Source organism: Sprattus sprattus, assembly GCF_963457725.1.
Source record: "Sprattus sprattus genome assembly, chromosome: 15".
Classification (NCBI taxonomy): domain Eukaryota; kingdom Metazoa; phylum Chordata; class Actinopteri; order Clupeiformes; family Clupeidae; genus Sprattus; species Sprattus sprattus.
The window spans coordinates 6,415,349-6,437,778 of NC_137913.1; the positions used below are offsets into that span (position 1 = coordinate 6,415,349).

General features: G+C 45.9%; 1 protein-coding gene across 1 annotated transcript in view; it reads left to right on the forward strand.

Annotated features, from left to right (window-relative positions):
* abca2 (ATP-binding cassette, sub-family A (ABC1), member 2) overlaps window positions 1-22,430 on the forward strand; it is a gene marked incomplete at its 5' end in the record, with an annotated part of 97,220 nt that overhangs the window by 419 nt on the left and 74,371 nt on the right. The gene's annotated exons all lie outside the window — the stretch shown is intronic.

The window sequence follows — 22,430 nt, forward strand, 5'->3', positions numbered from 1 at the left end:
ATGGTGAAAAACAGGTTGCATATACTCCTCCCTTTATGCAGAATGAATGGCACATGAACGACAGACTCCGTCTATAGCTATATTTAAGCTCCGTTAAAGAACGAACGTTTACTTCCCTCTTTAATTGTATGGACCCTATACAAACTTTCTTGATATGTGGATATGGCCACATGATGTTGTTATGCACGAGTATCATCAGTAATCTGCAAGGACACTCATTGAGAAGGCAGTGACAGAGATGCTCTGTTGTCTCCTGTCAGTCAAGCTTCCAGAGGGGTTTTTGGATTAGAATCCCCTGACTGAGAGCCCTGACTCATTCTCCTTCCAATATCAGAGACGAAACAGGGGAAGGGACTGTATTTCAAAGTGCTGTCACAAATAAGAGCTTAGCAAGGATTTTAGAAGGCAGCCCTGCTTCTGACAGAGCATTCCATTTTGCCAAAAATTAGGGTTAACCCGTTCAGTCGATTTGGATAAGTGTTATACAACAGGTTCAGCAGTGGTTGTCATGATTTGGTTGGAGATAACACACAGGGATACACTTTATTTTAGGTATTTTTTTTTACTAGTAATTTTATGAGCACTTGGCAATTTTAGTGGATTTACATATGCACATGTTTACCTTAGGGAGAATTGAAATTTTAAGATGCCTTTCGAATATGAAATTCAGGTACATGCTACGCAAATCTCCATAGGAACTGAGGAGGCCAGGAGGTCTTCTCGTATTTATATAGGCCTATATTAAAGGGTGGTTTGTGACTCTGGTGAAAGGTTTTTGATTTTCTTACTCCGCAGCAAATCAAATGACACCCCTTGGCTGGAATTGTGTATGGCCCTGTCCGAACCCTGTTGTTTGTTTCCTATTGTACAGAGTTAAGACTACTATAGAGATCTTTTTTCTGAGCAAACACATTCAGATTAAACATTCAGATTAAATGGATTAGGATTGCAGACTACACCTTTAAGTAGAGTCTGCACGTATGAGCATTCGCCGGCATATCTGGAGTCCTTTGAAGCTGTGCTTTTTACCTGTGGCGTGTGTTTCCCCGGGATGCTATTAATGCACCTATATGGCAGGACCCATTATTCATGTTCTATTTTTAGCAACAGCCACATTTATAGATCCCACTTAATACAGACATCAGGCTCCCAGGGGGGCGGGATCGCCACGGTAATAATAGCAACATCCACGTCACTGTGTAGGTTTATCACCAGTCCCAGTTCAAGCCCCTGCCGATAGCCCTGCAGATTGATGGATCCTGGGAATTGGCTAGTCAGCAGTTGGCAGTAGAGAAGAAGGGGGGAGAGAGGACTTTGTTCTTTTTTTTTCTCCGTGCTGCCTTAAAAACACCGGTAGAATACAGTGTTGTTTTGTATCCTCTCGTAACCTCTGTGGGGTTTAGCTTCGTGCTAGCGTGTTGTTGACTTCATTCCCTTGCATTGTGTGCATTCAGGATGCTAACCGCAGGACTCCCACAGGTAGTGTGATGTGCTTTATGCTTAGTGAAGCATCTCATATTCAGCTCACAATTTGGTTATGCAACCACTTACATGGGAATCGTTTCTCTCTCTATCTGGGAGTTTTAACCACCGGTAAAGAGACAACTGGGTCACACAGCATGTGGTGGAGAGGCCAAGACAGGCAGGCGTCCCTGAGCATTGATGTTCTTCTGGTGCTCCGCTGCCATGAGTTAATGATTAGTCTCCGATCTCATGAGTTAATGATTCATCTGCTGTTTGCTGTGCTGCGTCTGTGACAGAAGATGCCAAGGGAGGGGGGGGGGGGGGGGGGGAGTGCGTTATTATGTACCCAGCAAGCGGTGGCACACTTTTACCTGCCTGCAGTGCCAGGAAACGCAACCGTTGGGATGGCAACGGCATATGAGTGCCATGGAGCCAGGGCTTTAAAATGTTAGTCATCTCGGCAATAAATTAAAAAAACAAGCCCTGTTCACATTCAGCGTTTACATCTTATGAAGCTTTCAGTGGAGCTGCGTTGCTGTGGGTGTCTGTGGGGGTGCAGCAACAACTCTGCGTTTCACCCTGGCCTCGTTTGACCGAGCTCTGGTACACATTCGACGAGAGGATGAGGGGGCCTTTTGTTTTTCACTCTTTTGTCTAGTTTGTCTTGTCATGTTGAGGGAGATCCTTTTGTCTCACCCCACTGTGCCTGTGCTCATGTCGAAACCACGAGGTCGGGATGTTTTCATGTCATCATCAGATGCGTTTCTTCCTTTCATGTCTCTCTCTCTTTCCATCTCTCTCTCTTTCCATCTCTCTCTCTCTCTCTTGCCGTCTTCCTCCCTCTGTGTAATGTCCTGGGAGAGGGAGGAGAGCGCGATCACGGAGAAGGGCAGCAGCAGCATCAGTCTGCATCTTTGGTTCTCGGTGGAACTGCAATTACCTTTACTGCTAAGAGCAGCACTGCCTGACCTACTTACCCCAGTATCGTTCACCCACGTACTCAAATGGAAACAGAGAGAAGGAGAGAGGGTGAGATAGAGAAAAGAGGGAGATAGACAGATACTGATAGACACAAAGAGAAATCAAGGACGGGCGGGAAAGAGACATTAAGGCAGGATGTCCAACGAGACAGGAGTCAAATGCCTGCTGTATAAATTAAACAAACGGCCGGCAAACTTGTAATGAACAGGTCCAGGCTTGGCGGGCAAGGGATGCTGACAGGAGCCCGTTGGAGTTTGTGTGTGTGTGTGTGTGTGTGTGTGTGTGTGCGTGTGTGTGTGTGTGTGTGTGTGTGTGTGTGTGTGTGTGTGCGTGCAGGGGTGTCACGGGAGGGACACCGGATCTGCCACAGCATCAATTAAAAGAGAGAAGCGCTCCCTTGATCACGCCTGCGCTCCGCACTCTTGTCCTACAAGCCCCAAACATCCTGTGCGTTCGGAGAAAAGGGTCTAGTTTCCACCACGGGACCAAAGGAGCTTCCAGTCTCTGCTGATTATTTGGGCACTTTGCAGAAGAGTCCGGTTCCTTCTAGGCCTTTAAGCCTAACGATAATATATTGCTCTCATTTGTCATTTTGGGAATTGAGATAACATAAATGCATCTATTGTTATTGTTATTATTAGGTTTCACCCTTAATTTATAAACGTATTGTTTGATCAATGCTGTCAGCATTTGTAAGGCACACTGTTGTAGGAAACCCCTCATAGTTCACCTATTGGAAACCAAACCACTGGCATATCCTGTGTCCCACAGGCAGCCACAGAGCTGTCTCTCTCTCTCTCTCGCTCTCGCTCTCCCTTTCTCTCACTCTCTTTCTTTCTCTCTCCCTTCCTCTTTCTCTCTCTTCTCTCTCTCTCTCTTTAAATATAGAGCTAGAAGCACTTATGAAGCTATTAAAGATGGGAATAAACTGCACCTCAGCTAGAACTTATGCAAGGTTTCAAGATCAGGGTAAGCAGTTTTTTGTCAGTCAATCTCCAGCAACTCCCAGTAACAGAGGTACAGAAAAAAATAAATCACAGCATTTGAAGTTAGCACCCCCAGAGCCCTCACACAGGAAATTCTTCTTCTTCTGCCTTAGGTGCCTTGCTGTTCAGGTTAAATAGAATCACTAAATGAATCACGTATTTTTACCTTCTCCGTAATGACTCCATTTAAGTACTCTTCCTCAAAGAAATAAGTGTCTGCTCAAAAACTGTGCTTGTTTCTGTTCAACCCACAATAACATAGTGGCCACTGAACATTAAAGGTTATATATTGGCCCTTTGAGGATTTGATGAAGCTTTGAGGGGAATGTAAGACCATCTATTCAAGAGGATGTTTAATTTTTAAACAGCCACAATAACATCACACTGTCTGACTGGATGAATAGCCGGTTATAGGTCCAGCATAGAATGGCCTTAAGAAATAGGCTAGGCGTCTTCACCATTAAGAAGTAGGCTAGGGGTCTTCGCCATCGTGGGGTGTGAGATTTACTGGACCTTTGCCAGGTTGACGGGTGCTTTTGGGACGTGGGGGCAGTATGAATGACCCCGATAGAGTCTAAAGGGCAGAGAGTTGAATGGCATCATTTATGTGTCATGTTTTCAACTGTAATAAGCGTTTTTGGCAAGGATACATGACAAAGGGCAGCAATAAAAGGCCACTGTTTGCGGTTGGACAAGGTTAATGCTGGACAAAACAAGTTCCTCTGTGTGTTGTAATAATTGGATAGTTGTGTGAAAATAGAACATTTATTGTCCATAAAACATGATGAATGTGGGCGTTATATTGCCATGATGCGTTTTGGGCCACTTAGTGAATAGACAGTAAGGCTCTAGGTTTGGGGAATTGGTACACGTGGCATTCTGGACAGTGTGACTGTTGTTGACTGTTGTCCGTTTGCCCCCCCTCCACCCCACCCCATGATGGATGGGTACGAGCAGGCCTGGGCAGAGCTTAGAGCGCCCAGGCCCCAGCCTCCCGACGTGGCATCAGTGCCGTTGCACAGACGCTCGGCTCAGTCCGTCTGGTGAATTATTGAAAGCTCTCCGATCCTGACTCCTGGGAACTGCACTGGAGAAAGAGCCCATGAAATATACATGAGAGAGATAGATAGAGAGAGAGAGAGAGAGAGAGAGAGAGAGGGAAATAGAGAGAGAGAAATAGAGAGATCAGTCCACAACAGTCCAGGAACACTCTGGGCGAAGAACTGTGGGCAGAGATTGTTGTGTGTTGTGAGGTGGCATGGGTGTGGTACTGGGGAATCTCTCGGAGCTGAGCGTGATAATTACATTACACAGGAGCATAACAGGGCAGGAGCTGAGAGCGCGAAGAAGAGGAAGAGGTGAGGAAGAGGTGACTAATGGGAGGAGACAGAACAGGAATCGAGCTGATAAAATGGAAGAAAGGATCAAGAGAGAGAGAGAGAAGGAGGCAGGCTGTATGCCGCAGGTGGAGAGAGAGAGAGAGAGACAGAGAAAGGAGAAAAAGAGGGAGAGAGAGAAAGATAAAGGAGGGAAAGAGAGAGAGAGAGAAGGAAGGAGCCAGGCTGTATGCCGCAGGTGCAGAGAGAGAGAGAGAGAGAGAGAGAAAGGAGAAAAAGAGGGAGAGAGAGAAAGGAGGAAAAGAGGGAGAGAGAGGAGGCAGGCTGTATGCTGCAGGTGCAGAGAGAGAGAGAGAGAGAGAGAGAGAGAGAAAGGAGGAAAAGAGGGAGAGAGAAAGGAGGAAAAGAGGGAGAGAGAGAGAGATAAAGGAGGGAAAGAGAGAGAGAGAAGGAAGGAGGCAGGCTGTATGCCGCAGGTGGAGAGAGAGAGATAGAGAGAGAGAGAGAGAGAAAGGAGAAAAAGAGGGAGAGAGAGAGAGAGAGAGAGAGGAGGAGAAGATGAATAACCACAAGGATACAAAGACAGCAAGAGATACAGAAGAACTGAACGTAGGAGTGTTAAAAGGTGGCGAGAAAGGAGGGGGAGATCAAGAGAGAAAGAGAAAAGTTGAGCCTGGTGTTAAACTGCATATAGAGAGTCTGGTGTTATACTGCATATAGAGAGTCTGGTGTTATACTGCATATAGAGAGTCTGGTGTTATACTGCATATAGAGAGTCTGGTGTTATACTGCATATAGAGAGTCTGGTGTTATACTGCATATAGAGAGTCTGGTGTTATACTGCATATAGAGAGTCTGGTGTTATACTGCATATAGAGAGTCTGGTGTTATACTGCATATAGAGAGTCTGGTGTTATACTGCATATAGAGAGTCTGGTGTTATACTGCATATAGAGAGTCTGGTGTTATACTGCATATAGAGAGTCTGGTGTTATACTGCATATAGAGAGTCTGGTGTTATACTGCATATAGAGAGTCTGGTGTTATACTGCATATAGAGAGTCTGGTGTTATACTGCATATAGAGAGTCTGGTGTTATACTGCATATAGAGAGTCTGGTGTTATACTGCATATAGAGAGTCTGGTGTTAAACTGCATATAGAGAGTCTGGTGTTATACTGCATATAGAGAGTCTGGTGTTATACTGCATATAGAGAGTCTGGTGTTATACTGCATATAGAGAGTCTGGTGTTATACTGCATATAGAGAGTCTGGTGTTATACTGCATATAGAGAGTCTGGTGTTATACTGCATATAGAGAGTCTGGTGTTATACTGCATATAGAGAGTCTGGTGTTATACTGCATATAGAGAGTCTGGTGTTATACTGCATATAGAGAGCCTGGTGTTAAACTGCATATAGAGAGTCTGGTGTTATACTGCATATAGAGAGTCTGGTGTTATACTGCATATAGAGAGTCTGGTGTTATACTGCATATAGAGAGTCTGGTGTTATACTGCATATAGAGAGTCTGGTGTTATACTGCATATAGAGAGTCTGGTGTTATACTGCATATAGAGTCTGGTGTTATACTGCATATAGAGAGTCTGGTGTTATACTGCATATAGAGAGTCTGGTGTTATACTGCATATAGAGAGACTTGGAGAGAGAAAGAGAGAGGGTGGGATTTGATCTGAGAAGAGAGAGACAGACGAAAAAACGAAAGGTAATTTGAGAGAAATAACGTGGCAGAGTTGATGAAGAACAGAGAGGACAGGAGAAAGACGTGAACCAAGACAAGATCAAGAGATGGAGAGACAGAGAGGGAGACAGCGGACAGGTGGCATAACAGACAGACAGGGAGAACCAAGGGCCGAGCTGGATGAAAGGACTTCTTAGCAGTCCGCAGTCATGGCTGGCCCCTTGACTCCCACACCAGTCGCCACAGAGGCTGTGCCATCATTGAGAGCTACATAGGAGGCCTGGCCCCTCTCAAACGCTAATCACTTTGGTCAAGCGCCCGTCATAAAGCTAGCGGCTGATGCGTGCCCAGGGAATTCTGAGGCTAACAGAGAGGGGCTAGGGGGCCTGTGGTGAAGAGTGATGCAGAGGTGCCTAACTAGCAGCTTAATCAGCCTAACGGTGCGAATCCATACCAGCGACGCAACCAAATTCCATCGCTTTGAGTGGGCGTGGTGTAGCGTGTGGAAATAGCATACAGTCCTACAATTTTCAAACTGTCAAAGACGACACCAAACAATCTCATTGGCCGCCGCCAGGAAAAATCGCTCCTCATTTGCATAAGTTTCAACTTGTTCGAATTTTCAGCGGTCATGTCGCCCAGATCGCTGGTCTACGTCACAATGGACTGGCTCCCGTTGAAATGCATGGGGTTTAGAAATCGCGTCGCTCATATCGCTGGTATGGATTTGCACCGTAAGAGGGATGCTGAGGGGCTAACTAGCAGCTTAATCAGCCCAAGAGTGATGCTGAGGGGCTAACTAGCAGCTTAATCAGCCTAACGGTGCGAATCCATACCAGCGACGCAACCAAATTCCATCGCTTTGAGTGGGCGTGGTGTAGCGTGTGGAAATAGCATACAGTCCTACAATTTTCAAACTGTCAAAGACGACACCAAACAATCTCATTGGCCGCCGCCAGGAAAAATCGCTCCTCATTTGCATAAGTTTCAACTTGTTCGAATTTTCAGCGGTCATGTCGCCCAGATCGCTGGTCTACGTCACAATGGACTGGCTCCCGTTGAAATGCATGGGGTTTAGAAATCGCGTCGCTCATATCGCTGGTATGGATTTGCACCGTAAGAGGGATGCTGAGGGGCTAACTAGCAGCTTAATCAGTCCAAGAGGGATGCTGAGGGGCTAACTAGCAGCTTAATCAGTCCAAGAGGGATGCTGAGGGGCTAACTAGCAGCTTAATCAGTCCAAGAGGGATGCTGAGGGGCTAACTAGCAGCTTAATCAGTCCAAGAGTGATGCTGAGGGGCCTAACTAGCATCTTAATCAGCCTAAGAGTGATGTGGAGGGGCCTAACTAGCATCTTACAGATTGCTGCTTTTTTATTTTTTATTTTATGTAAAGCACTTTGTGCTATATAAATAAAGTCTTACTTACTTAATCAGTCCAACAGTGATGCGGAGGGGCCTAACTAGCAGCTTAATCAGTCCAAGAGTGATGCGGAGGGGCCTAACTAGCAGCTTAATCAGTCCAAGAGTGATGCTGAGGGGCCTAACTAGCATCTTAATCAGTCCAAGAGTGATGCTGAGGGGCCTAACTAGCAGCTTAATCAGCCCAAGAGTGATGCAGAGGGGCCTCACTAGCAGCTTACAGATTGCTGCTTGCTTTTATAGTTTTTTATGTAAAGCACTTTGAACTGCCACTCTTGTACGAAATGTGCTATATAAATAAAGTCTTACTTACTTAATCTAGTCCAAGAGTGATGCGGAGGGGCCTAACTAGCAGCTTAATCTAGTCCAGAAACCCTCTCCCAAAGGTGCGTCTAACCTCGGTGCAGCCCCGGTGGCCAACTAGATTTCATGTCCTTACTCGATTAGAGCCCCAGGATTTCTGTGATGCAAATAACGCAGACATTAAGGAAAGGGAAGCGCGCGGAATTTCAGAATTTCTAATACAATTTTGGGAGAGAAATACGTTCGATGGCAATAGGCAACATTTTTGCCCACATGAGTGACACAGGCACGTCAAAGATGTTCTCTATTTTCTCAGGACAGTTTTTGATTGGACATATGATTGGATGAAAATCAAATTGATAAAACTGAATCTAGAAAAAGTAAAACAGAAAACATACAATCTGGCAAAAATTAAACGAAAAAGAGTTTGTCAAAAAAATGGAACCGATTTCATAGGGCCTTCATCAATGTGCTAGAAACAGGAAGTGGAACCATTTCCTGTTGTGTGTTTATCCTCTGAAGCCTGAATATAATCCTGAATCCAGACACTGTAACTGAAAGAGGATGAAGTATCTTGCATACAATGAGATCACTCAAATGTTTATATGACTCGATGATGAAAATGGTGTAGTTATGACAGTGTGGGATGTAAGGACATAGTGGCCAGTTTTTGGATGTGCTTACGGTAATGAATGTGTGTTTGTTTGTGTGTGTGTGTGTGTGTGTGTGCCTGCGTGTGTGTGTGCGTGTGTGTGTGTGTGTCTGTGTGTGGGTGTTTCCTTCTGGTTTTGTTTCAACATATCCCTGCTGTGATGGCTTTTTCCCCAGCCCTGCTGTGTGAGCCACCTGTTTGCTCCAACAGAACTGTGGCCAGATAAAAGAGATGTGAGTGTGTGTGTGTGTGTGTGTGTGTGTGTGTGTGTGTGTGTGTGTGTGTGTGTGTGTGTGTGTGTGTCTGTGTGTGTGTGTGTGTGTGTGTGCGTGCGTGTGTCTGTCTGTGCGTGTGTGTGTTCACGCATGCTGCCTGACAGAAACTAAGTCACATCTGCATTGTAATATGTTTGCAATGACTAGCTGCCATCTGAACCCTGTCTCTGTAGTACAAATATTCACGTTTCAAGCCACTTTTTAAGCTACAGTTAGCTTTCTGGAAGGAAAATGATCATGTCTCTCCAGTAATGCTACACACGCACACACACACACACACACACACACACACACACACACACACTTTACACACACCTTACAAGTCTTTATTATACCGCAGCTACCGCAACACAAAAAGAACATAAAACCATTTTGTAGTGTTTAACAAACCTACAGAACACGAAAACCAAAGCCTTTTATTGAAAGGAGTGCAGCCAGGGAGACTTGGGAAAGAGAACGGCAGTTCATCTCGGAGACAAAACAAGGAATAGGCAACCAACTTCATCCTTTTGTTCTGAAGAACAACTGTACTTGAATGTGAATGTGAGTCATTTCATAACATACGATTAAAGTGTCTGCCAGGCTGGTCTCTCAGCTCTACTTCAGCTTATGTGAGCTCAGCTCCATCCTCTCTCTCTCTCTCTGTTTCTCATCCTCTCTCTCTCTCTCTCTGTTTCTCATCCTCTCTCTCTCTCTCTGTTTCTCATCCTCTCTCTCTCTCTCTCTGTTTCTCGTCCTCTCTCTCTCTCTCTGTTTCTCGTCCTCTCTCTCTCTCTCTGTTTCTCATCCTCTCTCTCTCTCTCTTTTTCATCCTCTCTCTCTCTCTCTCTGTTTCTCGTCCTCTCTCTCTCTCTCTGTTTCTCATCCTCTCTCTCTCTCTCTGTTTCTCATCCTCTCTCTCTCTCTCTTTTTCATCCTCTCTCTCTGTTTCTCATCCTCTCTCTCTCTGTTTCTCATCCTCTCTCTCTCTCTCTCTTTTTCATCCTCTCTCTCTGTTTCTCATCCTCTCTCTCTCTCTCTTTTTCATCCTCTCTCTCTCCCTCTGTTTCTCGTCCTCTCTCTCTGTTTCTCATCCTCTCTCTCTCACTCCTTCTTATCCTCTCTCTCTCTCTCTGTTTCTCATCCTCTCTCTCTCCCTCTGTTTCTCGTCCTCTCTCTCTCTGTTTCTCTCTCTCTCTCTCACTCCTTCTTATCCTCTCTCTCTCTCTGTTTCTCATCCTCTCTCTCTCCCTCTGTTTCTCGTCCTCTCTCTCTCTGTTTCTCATCCTCTCTCTCTCTCTCTCTCTCTGTTTTTCATCCTCTCTCTCTCTGTTTCTCATCCTCTCTCTCTCCCTGTTTCTCATCCTCTCTCTCTCTGTTTCTCATCCTCTCTCTCTCTCTCTGTTTCTCATCCTCTCTCTCTCACTCCTTCTTATCCTCTCTCTCTCTCTGTTTCTCATCCTCTCTCTCTCCCTCTGTTTCTCGTCCTCTCTCTCTCTGTTTCTCATCCTCTCTCGCTCTCTCTCTCTGTTTTTCATCCTCTCTCTCTCTGTTTCTCATCCTCTCTCTCTCACTCCTTCTCATCCTCTCTCTCTCTGTTTCTCATCCTCTCTCTCTCCCTCTGTTTCTCGTCCTCTCTCTCTCTGTTTCTCATCCTCTCTCTCTCTCTCTGTTTCTCATCCACTCTCTCTCTGTTTCTCATCCTCTCTCTCTCACTCCTTCTCATCCTCTCTCTCTCCCTCTGTTTCTCGTCCTCTCTCTCTCTGTTTCTCATTCTCTCTCTCTCACTCCTTCTTATCCTCTCTCTCTCTCTCGTTTTCATCCTCTCTCAGTCCCTCACGCTCTCTTCTCTTTTATCCTGGTGCTGTATTCTCTCGCTCCCCATATCCCCCCCCCACCCCAGCCCCCCCGCATCTATTCTTCTCTTTCCCTATTTTCTGATATTCCATTTTTATGCATCATGTCCTGTCCTCTCACGATCTCCTCTCGTCTCCCCATCCCTCTCCCCATCCCTCCCTCCCAGTCCTCTCATGCCTTTGATCTTGTTCGGCTCGGCGTGTCGTTCACTCTCCCTTCGCGCGCGCCCAGCCCTGCCTTACACATCTACTGGCCGATTCTCTCCCCCTGTCTCTTTCAATTATTAATCTCTCAATTCTCCATCTGTTTCCTTTGTGATTTGCCCACTCTTTGTGGCCAGCGTTTCTATTTGTTTCCCCCTCCGGCTTGCTGTAGATGGTTTGTAAGACAGCTTTCTCTAAAGTGAAGGGAACCTGAGAACAGACCAGGTATCCCTTGCCACAGAATGTTCCAGATAAGTCCCACTGGTAGGACTGAATCATTGCTCGTATTTATGTTTTCACGCTTTCATACAAAACTTAGCTGTAGTTCTTAGAGTTTTTGAATTCCTCTCTCTCTCTCTCTCTCTCTCTCTCTCTCTCTCTCTCTCTCAATCTGTCTTGGTTTCTGTCTGGGCCATGATTGGCAATTTTTCACATTTCTCTCCCTCTATCATTCTCTCCGTCTCTCTCTCTTGTTTTCTCTCTCTCTCTCTCTCTCTCTCTCTCTCTCTCTCTCTCTCTCTCTCTCTCTCTCGCTGCATCTTATTTTTTGGCTTCCACAGCAGTAATCACCCTGTGAGTTGATGCTGGAAATTAATGAAATGAAAATTGCCTCTCAGCTCCGGCTAATTTTGTCCTCATGAATAAAGCATATCATGAAATATTTACCACTTTGATAAACATGAAATATTAATCCAGCCAGAATTAAAACTCACATCCAAAACTGAACTTTGCCAGTCCCAGCCCAGGTGTATGAACTGTGTGTGTGTTTTTGTGTTGAGTGTATGTGTGTGTGTGTGTGTGTGTCTGTGTGTGTGTGTGTGTTTGACCCCCTGGTGTCTTGGATGTCCCTGGTATACAAAGCACTCAGCATTAAGCACTTCTTGTTTGCTAATCAAACAGAAGCCTCTGCTGAAGGTTTGGTCAGAGTGCAGAGAGGGATTGAGAGGAGGTCGTCTGGTCTTACCCTCTCCTCAGTCATTCTCATAGGTCTAACCATCTTCTTGAAATAAAACACAGTTTTGTCACCTACATTCCAATGATATGGAGCATGTTACTGCAAATGTAGCTAAAGACTTTGATCTGGCATTCATTTTGAGGAAGAGTAAGAAAGAGATAGAGGAAAAACAGTGGGAGCACTTAAAATATTCCTCTCCACACACACACACACACACACACACACCATGCCCTTGAGCAGTGGTTTCTTTTGAATCTCTTAATGCCCTTGTGAGGAAGAGAGGGAATTGGTGGAAAGATTGAGGGAGAGCGAGACAGAGAGACGGAGAGGGTGAGAGAGAAAGAGAGCGAGACAGAGGGACAGAGATGGTGAAAGAGAAAGAGAGCGAGAGAAAGTGAACATGTAAGGATGAGCTCAGGGAAAAGTGAGAGTACTCATTTGTTCTGAGAAAACACGTGTAGAAATGAATGTTCAGTGTAACCATACTCTCTTGAGCTATACGGTAGGCAACAATACTCTACAGATGACTCAAATTTCAAGTCTTTGATTGTCAGATGCATAGAACAATAAAGAGCAAGACTGGGCACTGAAATTCTTAAGACAAGACACATAACATAACATAACGTATAGTACTCTGAACATAGATGTGATATGCCTTTCTTCAAACCGGCAGTGAATTGATTCTGTTGTCCTTGAAAAACATCCACATCTCCTTGTGAGCTGATACTCTGTGCTCGTGGTAAAGCACGTTTTACAGTTTGAACATGCTAATGAGAGACCACTGTACATATTGAGATTAGACTAGCATGCTAATGAGAGACCACTGTACATATTGAGATTAGACTAGCATGCTAATAAGAAACCACTGTACATATAGTGATCAGACTAGCATGCTAGTGAGAAACCACTTTACACATAGAGATCAGACTAGCATGCTAGTGAGAAACCACTTTACAGATTGAGATAAGACTAGCATGCTAGTGAGAAACCACTTTACAGATAGAGATCGGACTAGCATGCTAGTGAGAAACCACTTTACAGATAGAGATCAGACTAGCATGCTAGTGAGAAACCACTGTACAGATTGAGATCAGACTAGCATGCTAGTGAGAAACCACTGTCCAGATAGAGATCAGACTAGCATGCTAGTGAGAAACCACTGTCCAGATTGAGATTAGACTAGTGTAGTGTTAATGGATTCATATGACACAGTATATGATGTTGCCCCCTGGTGGTTAGGCTTGGGAGGTTGTAAAAGGTCAGAGGAATAAAGTCAAGCTTACAGTATACACGCTGGAAACCTCTCTGCCTATTTATTTGTTAGTTAGAACTACCTAACTCTACATGGTGTCAGAAGACTCCAGTTACTCAAGTCGGGTGAACACGAGGTTTTGTTTGGCCGACCTACCTGGAGAGAACTCACGTCCATCTTAGTCAGTTTTGAGTTTTTAAGTTTTCAGTTTAGCTAGCTAGCATAGTTAACGTGACTCGTGGTTATAGCTAACAGTCGTGGCAGTTGGACAACAGAAATGGAGCGGTTCCAGATTCCCCCGCCGCCCAAGTTTGATTTCACAAAGCCAGAAGAGTGGCCCAGATGGATTCGGAGATTCGAGAGATTTCGGATTGCATCGGGTCTAGAGCTACAATCAGAGGAGAACCAGGTGAACACTTTGATCTATACTATGGGGGATGAAACAGAAGATATTGTCACTTCACTTCGTATGACGGAGGAAGAAGCTAGCGAGTACATCACTGTCAAGCAGAAGCTAGAGGGACATTTCGTGGTGAGGAGAAATGTAATTTTTGAGCGTGCAAAATTCAACCAAAGACAGCAGGAGCAAGGGGAGACTGTGGACAGTTTTATTACTTCACTCCATTGCTTGTCTGAGCACTGCGGCTACGGGCAGCTGCATGATGAATTGGTCCGGGACAGACTGGTCGTTGGCTTGCGCGATAAAAAGCTGTCGGAGCAACTTCAGTTGGACTCGGAGCTGACGCTGGAGAGAGCGGTGATGCGAGCGCGTCAGAGCGAACGAGTGAAAAAGCAACAGGACCTATTGAAGAGTAACTTCAAGGCAGAGACCACAGACGTGGACAGTGTTCAAGCAAAACACAAGTTCAGCTTAGGCAGAGGAAGACAGCAGAAAATGCAGGTTCGAACAAATGACAATAGCAGTTATCACACACAGCCAGGTAACCAGACACGGTGCATGTGGTGTGGTAGAACGCCAGCACACAGCAAAAACCAGTGCCCCGCTAGAGACGTAGAATGTAACCAGTGTCAGAAAAAGAGTCACTATGCAAGAGTGTGCAGGGCAGGAGTTCTCAATGAAGTCAATACAGCTGAGTCAGATGAGGAGGGAATTGCTTTCCTAGGCACAGTCACCTCAGATGGTGAACCCTGGTTAATCAACCTTAATGTGAATGAGCACACAGCAGTATTCAAAATAGATACGGGGGCTGATGTGACAGTGTTATCGGAAGATGAATTTCAGAAGGGGCAGTTTCCAGAGCTAGAGAATGCAAAGAGGGTGCTACAAGGTCCAGGTCAGACACCCATCACGGTGAGGGGAAAGTTCACTGCTACCATAGGAACTGACTGTAAAAGCACTACACAGGATGTGTATGTAGTCCCAGGTCTGAAGTATAGCCTGCTGGGACGTCCAGCTATACAGGCACTAGGGCTAGTGGCTAGAATAGACACAGTGGCACTAGACTCAGTCGAGAGAGTCAAGGAGCAGTTTCCCAAACTGTTCAAAGGGCTAGGCAAGATGGAGGGGGAATACAAGATAGAGCTTAAAGCAGACGCCAAACCATTCTCCATATCAACCCCTCGTCGAATACCTCTGCCTCTCATGTCCAAGGTGAAAAAAGAACTCTCACGCATGGAAGAGATAGGGGTGATATCAAGGGTTGAACACCCCACAGACTGGTGCGCCGGAATGGTCACTGTGCCGAAACCAGGCAAGGATGAGGTGCGCATCTGCGTGGATCTTACAAAATTGAATGAGTCAGTCAAGAGGGAGAGACACATGCTCCCGTCAGTCGAACACACACTTGGACAGCTAGAGGGCGCCAAAGTATTTTCTAAAATCGATGCTAATTCAGGGTTTTGGCAAATTCCCCTTGCCAAGGAGTCCACCCTCCTCACAACATTCCTCACTCCCTTTGGGAGGTTTTGCTTTAATCGCCTCTGCTTTGGCATATCCTCTGCACCTGAACACTACCAGAAGAGAATGTCCCAGATGTTGGAGGGACTCGACGGCGTCCTGTGTCAGATGGACGACGTGCTTGTGTACGGAGACACACAGGTCCAACACGACACACGACTGTTGGCGGTGTTGGGGAGACTGCAGGAGGGAGGCGTCACGCTGAGAGGTGAGAAATGTGAATTCTCTAAAAGCCATGTCAAATTTCTCGGACAGATCATAGATGCAGCCGGCGTTAGAGCAGACCCAAACAAAGTGAGAGCAGTGACAGACATGGAGGAGCCGGAGGATGTGAGTGGAGTGAGACGATTCCTCGGAATGGTGAATCACCTGGGAAAGTACTTACCTCATATAGCAGAAAAGACACAGCCACTCCGGGACCTGTTAAAGAAGCAAAACATGTTTCAGTGGGGACCTGATCAACAAAGAGCATTCGACAACATCAAAAAGGAGCTGAGTTCACCACCAGGGCTGGTGCTCTACAACACAAAAGCGGAGACGGTCGTCTCAGCTGATGCATCATCATTCGGACTGGGAGCCGTGCTACTCCAGAGACAGGAGGAGGGCCACCTCAAGCCAGTCGCATATAGCTCCAGAGCACTCACAGACACAGAGAAAAGGTACGCCCAGATTGAAAAAGAGGCCTTAGCAATCACATGGGCGTGCGAGCGTTTCGCGGACTTCCTGGTGGGCATCAGGTTCCACGTGGAAACGGACCATAAGCCTCTGGTTCCGTTACTAGGCTCCAAGAGCCTGGATGAGCTCCCCCCACGCATTCAAAGACTCAGAATGAGGCTGATGGCTTTCTGCTTCTCTATCTCCCATGTGGCCGGCAAGATGTTGGCCACAGCAGATGTGCTGTCAAGGGCGCCGTTGAGAGACAGAGGGCAGCCGGAGCAGGAGGAGGAAGTCAACCTCTATGTAAACATGGTCATGTCAACTCTCCCAGCTACAGAAAAGAGGCTGCAAGAAATAAAGGTACACCAGGAACGTGATGGAATTCTGAGCCAGGTGAAAAGGTACTGTAATGAGGGCTGGCCAGACAAATCCGCAATAGACAAAGCTTACCTACCATATATACAGGTTCAGGAAGAACTATCAGTGGAGAATGGCTTACTACTAAAAGGATGTAGGCTAGTTATCCCCAAGCCGTTACAGACAGACATAATACAGAAATTGCATGCAGGACACCAAGGCATAGCAAAGTGTCGTGAAAGAGCCAAACAATCTGTCTGGTGGCCGGGACTGTGTACACAGCTTCAGAAAGTGGTCGAGAGCTGCGACACATGTGCAAAAGAAAGAGTCAATCCCAGAGAGCCACTGCTTCCTTCTGAGTTTCCTGATAGACCATGGGCAAAGGTGGGTGCTGATCTGTTTCAGTGGAATGATAACCAGTACCTATTGGTGATAGATTATTTTTCCCGTTTCATTGAAGTAGCTAAACTCACATCAACAACCTCAGTAGCAGTAGTGGAACATTGCCATCTTCGCCAGACATGGCATACCGTCTGAGGTCATGACAGACAATGGACCCCAGTTTGCGTCTGAATACTTCACTAGGTTCGCTACACAGTGGGGGTTCACACACACAACGTCCAGCCCCAGATACGCTCAGAGCAATGGAGAGGCAGAACGCGCTGTGCGTACAGTTAAAGGCCTCCTCCAGAAAGAAAAAGACCCTTATTTAGCCCTCATGGCCTACAGAGCCACGCCACTCGCAAATGGGTACAGTCCAGCACAGCTGTCAATGGGCCGGCAGCTCAGAACAACAGTTCCGGTCACTCTCTCATCTCTGAACCCTGGCTGGACTGACATAACCCAGCTCAAAAAGGAGGAGCAGAAGAAGCGACAGAGAATGAGTTGGAACTTCAACAAAAGACACAGAGCTCAACATCTCACAAGTCTGACACCAGGCGACCATGTCTGGGTAAAGGATACAAAGGAGAGGGGGACAGTGATAAGACAGGCGGAAGCACCAAGGTCATACGTCGTAGACACTCCCAGAGGGATCCTGCGCCGCAATCGAAATCACCTTGTCACTACTCCAGTGGCGCCAGCAGTGCAGACTGTCCTACCAGTGCCGGAGCAACTCACTGGTTGGCCAGTGAGTCCAGATCAAGCAGAGCAGGACCCAGTTCAGCCAGGCAGTCCTGAGCCTCTGGCACGCTACCCTGCAAGAGAGCGACAACCCCCAGGGTACCTAAAAGACTATGTAGGTAAATAGCGAACACCCCTGGTAAGACTGAGTGATTTCTACGGGGCAGAATAAACCCCCACACTCAGTAGGAGGTTGGGGCAGTCCACCCCACCTTCTTAGTTCAGTTTGCCAGTCAAGGTTCATACTGATAGTTCATAAAAGATACTCTCTTTAATCAGTTAACAGGAATTCGAGAGACTGGGAACAGTTCATCATTTTAATATAGTCTGTTATAGTACAGAAGTGTGTTAGGTATTTGTTATTTAGATACATCAGTACAACTGATCTTAGAAAGGGGGATGTAGTGTTAATGGATTCATATGACACAGTATATGATGTTGCCCCCTGGTGGTTAGGCTTGGGAGGTTGTAAAAGGTCAGAGGAATAAAGTCAAGCTTACAGTATACACGCTGGAAACCTCTCTGCCTATTTATTTGTTAGTTAGAACTACCTAACTCTACAACTAGCACTAGCACTATACTTTCAGGAGGCTCTTGGTGTGGCTACAAAAGCAAGAAAGGCAAGGCATGGCAAGGCAAGGCAAGGCAATGCAACTTTATTTACATAGCGCACTTCATGCATATGTGCAATCAATGTGCTTTACATATACATGTACAAGTACAATAACAGTAAGGACAATAAAGAATTACATTAAATACAATAAAAGGATAAAAAATAAGAGTAAAGAAAGAAAGATAAAGTAGTTCTGCTCCAATATGACCTTTTCCAACATACACTGCTGAGAGGATACTTTTTGGTGCCAAATGTGAAAGGTCAGCAAAATCTGCACCTTGTGTTCCAGCCAGAAGAATGTCCACATACCTCGTATATTGTCAAAAAGTCAAAATAAGTCATTGATTATTAATTATTGATTATTTATATCATGCTGTCAGTTCTGTTCCTTGTTTTACCACCAATACTTTTACTCAGTACCCAGGCACAAACAGGCTTGGAGGCCATTCTAAAAGCACCGGTCTTAAACCTTAAAATATCAAAACATGTGCCAGGCTCTCCCTAGGACTTCTGAATTACCTGGCAGCTTCTTTTCCTCCTTTTTTTTTCTAATCTGCGTAATTTTGAAAAAGTTGTTTAATCAGTGGAGCGGTGCCATTGCTGGATGAATTTGGCTGATTAAAGCTTAAGATGTGAGGCTTAAGGCGCTTGGGGTTGAACTCAGGTGAATGTTAATCAAGCCCATTGTACCGTGAGCAAGGGGTGCCAAACTTAAAGAAGCAGTAAGAAGTTTGGTTCTAAAACTTGCAAGCTAACTACCTGAAAGGCCTGCAAAAACCTTGCAAACACTAGCAGTACAGTTGGTACAGGGAAATGCTTTCTAGCATGCTATCGGTTGTCTTTTGGCAATGTCATGCTCGCCAAGCTTTTCTTACATTTCTGTGGGGTTCTCTGCCTCTGACCACAAACTATATAGGCTAGCGCATAGCCTGGACGGCTAGTGGACAACAGGGGTCTCCATCGTATGACCATCAAAATGTGCTGAAGATGTTATAAGAAATAGGAGCCTATAAAAGCAAGTGTCAAGATTCAGCATAGCGATGCTTTAACAACACGCATTGGCCAACATGCCCTTTGTTCCCAGACCAACTGGCGCAGGTGACCCAGTACAAGCATCTCACTCACACAAGCACAGAGTCATTCACACAGAAAAGCGCCTGTCCTTTCACAATGGCTTGCGGTGGCTCGTAGACTTGAAAAATGCCTGGCACAGCAACACTGGATGCTGCTCGCTGGCTCGCTAGTTCAACATGATCAGCGCTATCCCATTTCACTAATTAGGCAGTCTATTCAGGCAGCTTGGACCGGGACATCAGAGGCAGAAGGGCAGATCCCATGCACTGTCAGTGTCAGAGCCCTGTCTTCTCACATGATCACAGAGACTCCGAGACAAGATGGCAAAGCCATCATCAGCCATATCCTTTGTATCTATGTGTTCTATGATCATATGACATAGAATACTTTAGATTTTCTTGATACCAAACATTTCACAGGCAGTATTCTTTAGGCTATCAATTAAGCAATATAGTACGAGAGCGAGTGGGGTAGGTAAGGGATATTCCCATGGGTGGTGTTCGGCCGCAGCCACCGAGGCCGGAGGCCCCACATAATGTTGGTGCTGTCACATAATGTTCTGAATATCTATATGATCAAATCTTTGTAGCCAATGACAAAAAAAATACAGAAATACAGAAAACTCTCCTACATCAATTCACTTTTTGGACATATGTGTATCGTGCAGCATAAAGTCAGACAAGTGGGAGAGTGTATGGGTTATTAGGTACTGCATATGTTATATGTTAGGCATGAATCAAGGTGAGTGGGTCCTGCACTGATATCACATGAGCTGGAAAGTGCAGAAAACACAAAGATCGTTCTTTACATGAAGTTCTATTGACATCAATAGTAATTCACAGACATTCCAACATATTTAAAAGCACAAAGCATTCTGGGAAATGTCTTCTACCATTCTATTTGGAGTCTGCATGTGAAAACGTTCCCTGTGGACGGCTAGATGGCCACCTACCCTCGAAACGGGAGCGTGCGAGATGGAGCAGTAAGGCCAAGTGGTAAGGCTCAGGTGGATGATTGGGCCCTAATATGCCGGCCTGCTCGCTGTATTCTCTGCATCTTGGTCTGGTACTGGGCCTTATTCTAAGAGGCGAAAAACAAGTGAGCCAATCTCATTCAGATAAATACATGTTTTGATCATGGCATATGATAAACATTTCAAAACAAATCATGGACACATCTAATTGTTCTCCAACCAAACTGCTGCATTTCCCCTGTCTGTCTGTCTGTCTACTGAGCCAGTTAGTCGGTGCCCTTCCACGAGGTGGATGACTTTCCAGGTCAAATCTGAGGTCAGGGAGTCATCCCACTCCAATTGATTAGGCAGAGAATGAGCCAAGGTCAAGCCGTAAGCAGGGAGCCCTCAAGAAGGATCCTGGCGGAGGAGGGAGATCCTCAGGCTGCAGTGATGGAAGGATCCTGGCATGGTCTGGGTGGAGGCATGGTTTTGGGTAGAGTGTGTGTGGAGGGATGAACAGTGGCGGTGTGTGTGGAGGGATGAACAGCAGCAGCGTGTGTGTGGAGAAAGGAACAGCTGCGGATTGTGTGTGGAAATCAAAAAGAGGCAAAAGGTAGAGAAAGAAGCGGATGAGAGAGGGAGGGAGGAAGTAAAGATTGAGGGAAAAGGGAGAATATGCAAAGTGATGAAAGAGTCCGCCCCCCAAGTTTTCCGGTTTTATTTTTTTTTAACCACAGCAGAGCTCGCATTGCTAGAGGATTAGCCACAGACTCCTAGCTGTGTCAAAACTAGATGGCGTGTCCTTCCTAAGACTCCAGCTTTGGCCCAAACCTAGATGGCATGTCCTTCCCAGCTGTGACCAAAACTAGATGTCATGTCCTTCCTAAGACTCCCAGCTGCCAGTGGCATGCCCAGCACACACTCCAGACTGTCTGCCCCGGTTGGCTTTACCTGTTGTGACTGCACGTCCATACCTACCCAGTGTCCTAGTTTTGGTGGCGCACTAGTGGAGGTGTGTCTGTGTCTGTGTGTGTGTGTAATCAGTACCCTGCATGTTACATTTTGAGAACGTGTCCACAATTCCTTTAGGTCACTCTGAATAAGGCCTGTCTAGAGAGGCCTGTGCAGTCTACTTTATTCTTTTATGACAGCCTTGTCTGTGAATAGGCAATCTGCTATCTACAGTGCTAACAGGAAGTTACATCCGGCAGTCGGTCATTTATTTATTTATTTATTTTTTAAGTACACACACCTGTCACGCTATGCACCTGGACCACCTGCCACTTATCCATTTAGAAGGAAGAGGCTGCCAGAAACACTGGTGTGGAAAGTTTGACACGCCACTTTTCACCCGCCCTCTCGTTGTCATTTCCTCAATCCCCCTGGGGTTTTAGATTTTTGGGATGTGCAGAAGTTGGCAATGCCACTTTCGTTTGCTCAATGCCAGGTCCATCAACTTCGTGACACACCTAGATCCCTATGTTTTTGACGGCCCACAAGCAAAGTCCATTGCTCATGAACTAAAGCTATCGTGTGGGAACATTGTGAGGACCCACCCATATTTGCGTCTAGGTTGTTGCTCATGGTATTAGACAAAATGATCTTGCCAAGTTATTACATTTACTTTAGTTCATGTGCTGCAGACTTGGCTTGTTGCTTTGCCTGTTGCCATGCAGTTTCCCTTAGTCTTAGCTCTCTTTTTCTCTCTCTCTCTGTCTCTCTCTATATCACACCTCCTCTTCTCCTTTCTGGGCCGCTCTCTCTCTCTTTCTCTCCCCACCCTGTCATATTCACAGTATCTATCTCTCTCTCTCCAGCTCTCTATCTCTCCATCCTGTCATATTCACAGTATCTCTCTGCACACATCTCACTCTCACTCGCTCCATTAGTGTACTCTCATTCCAACTCATCGCCACTCTTTTTTTCACATCCCACGTTCGTAACTCTCTTTCTTTCTCTCTCTCTCTCTCTCTCTCTCTCTCTCTTTCTCATTCTCTCTCATATGCCTCACTGTACAGGGGCCTTCATGTATTGTTTGAACATGAAAATGATATTCAGATTTATGCTTCTCTTGACAGGGACTAAAATACCTCCAGCCCTATTCTGTGCCTGTCATGTCGCCAGTGTTGCGTGTTCAGTCAAAGACTCTTTGGCGTTACACGGGTGGAGATGGGATGTTTCTCTCCTGGTGATGCGACACGGTCTGTCCGTTGTGTCAAGACGACTCGTCCGCGCGGCACACTTGACTCGCTCTATCCCCGCCGACCGTGGCTTTGGAGCGGGTGTTTGCTCAAGCTTGTTGGCTTCCCAAATCCCTTTTGCCAAATTGCAATTTGTTTGAGGGCTAATTAACATCTGGCAGCGTGC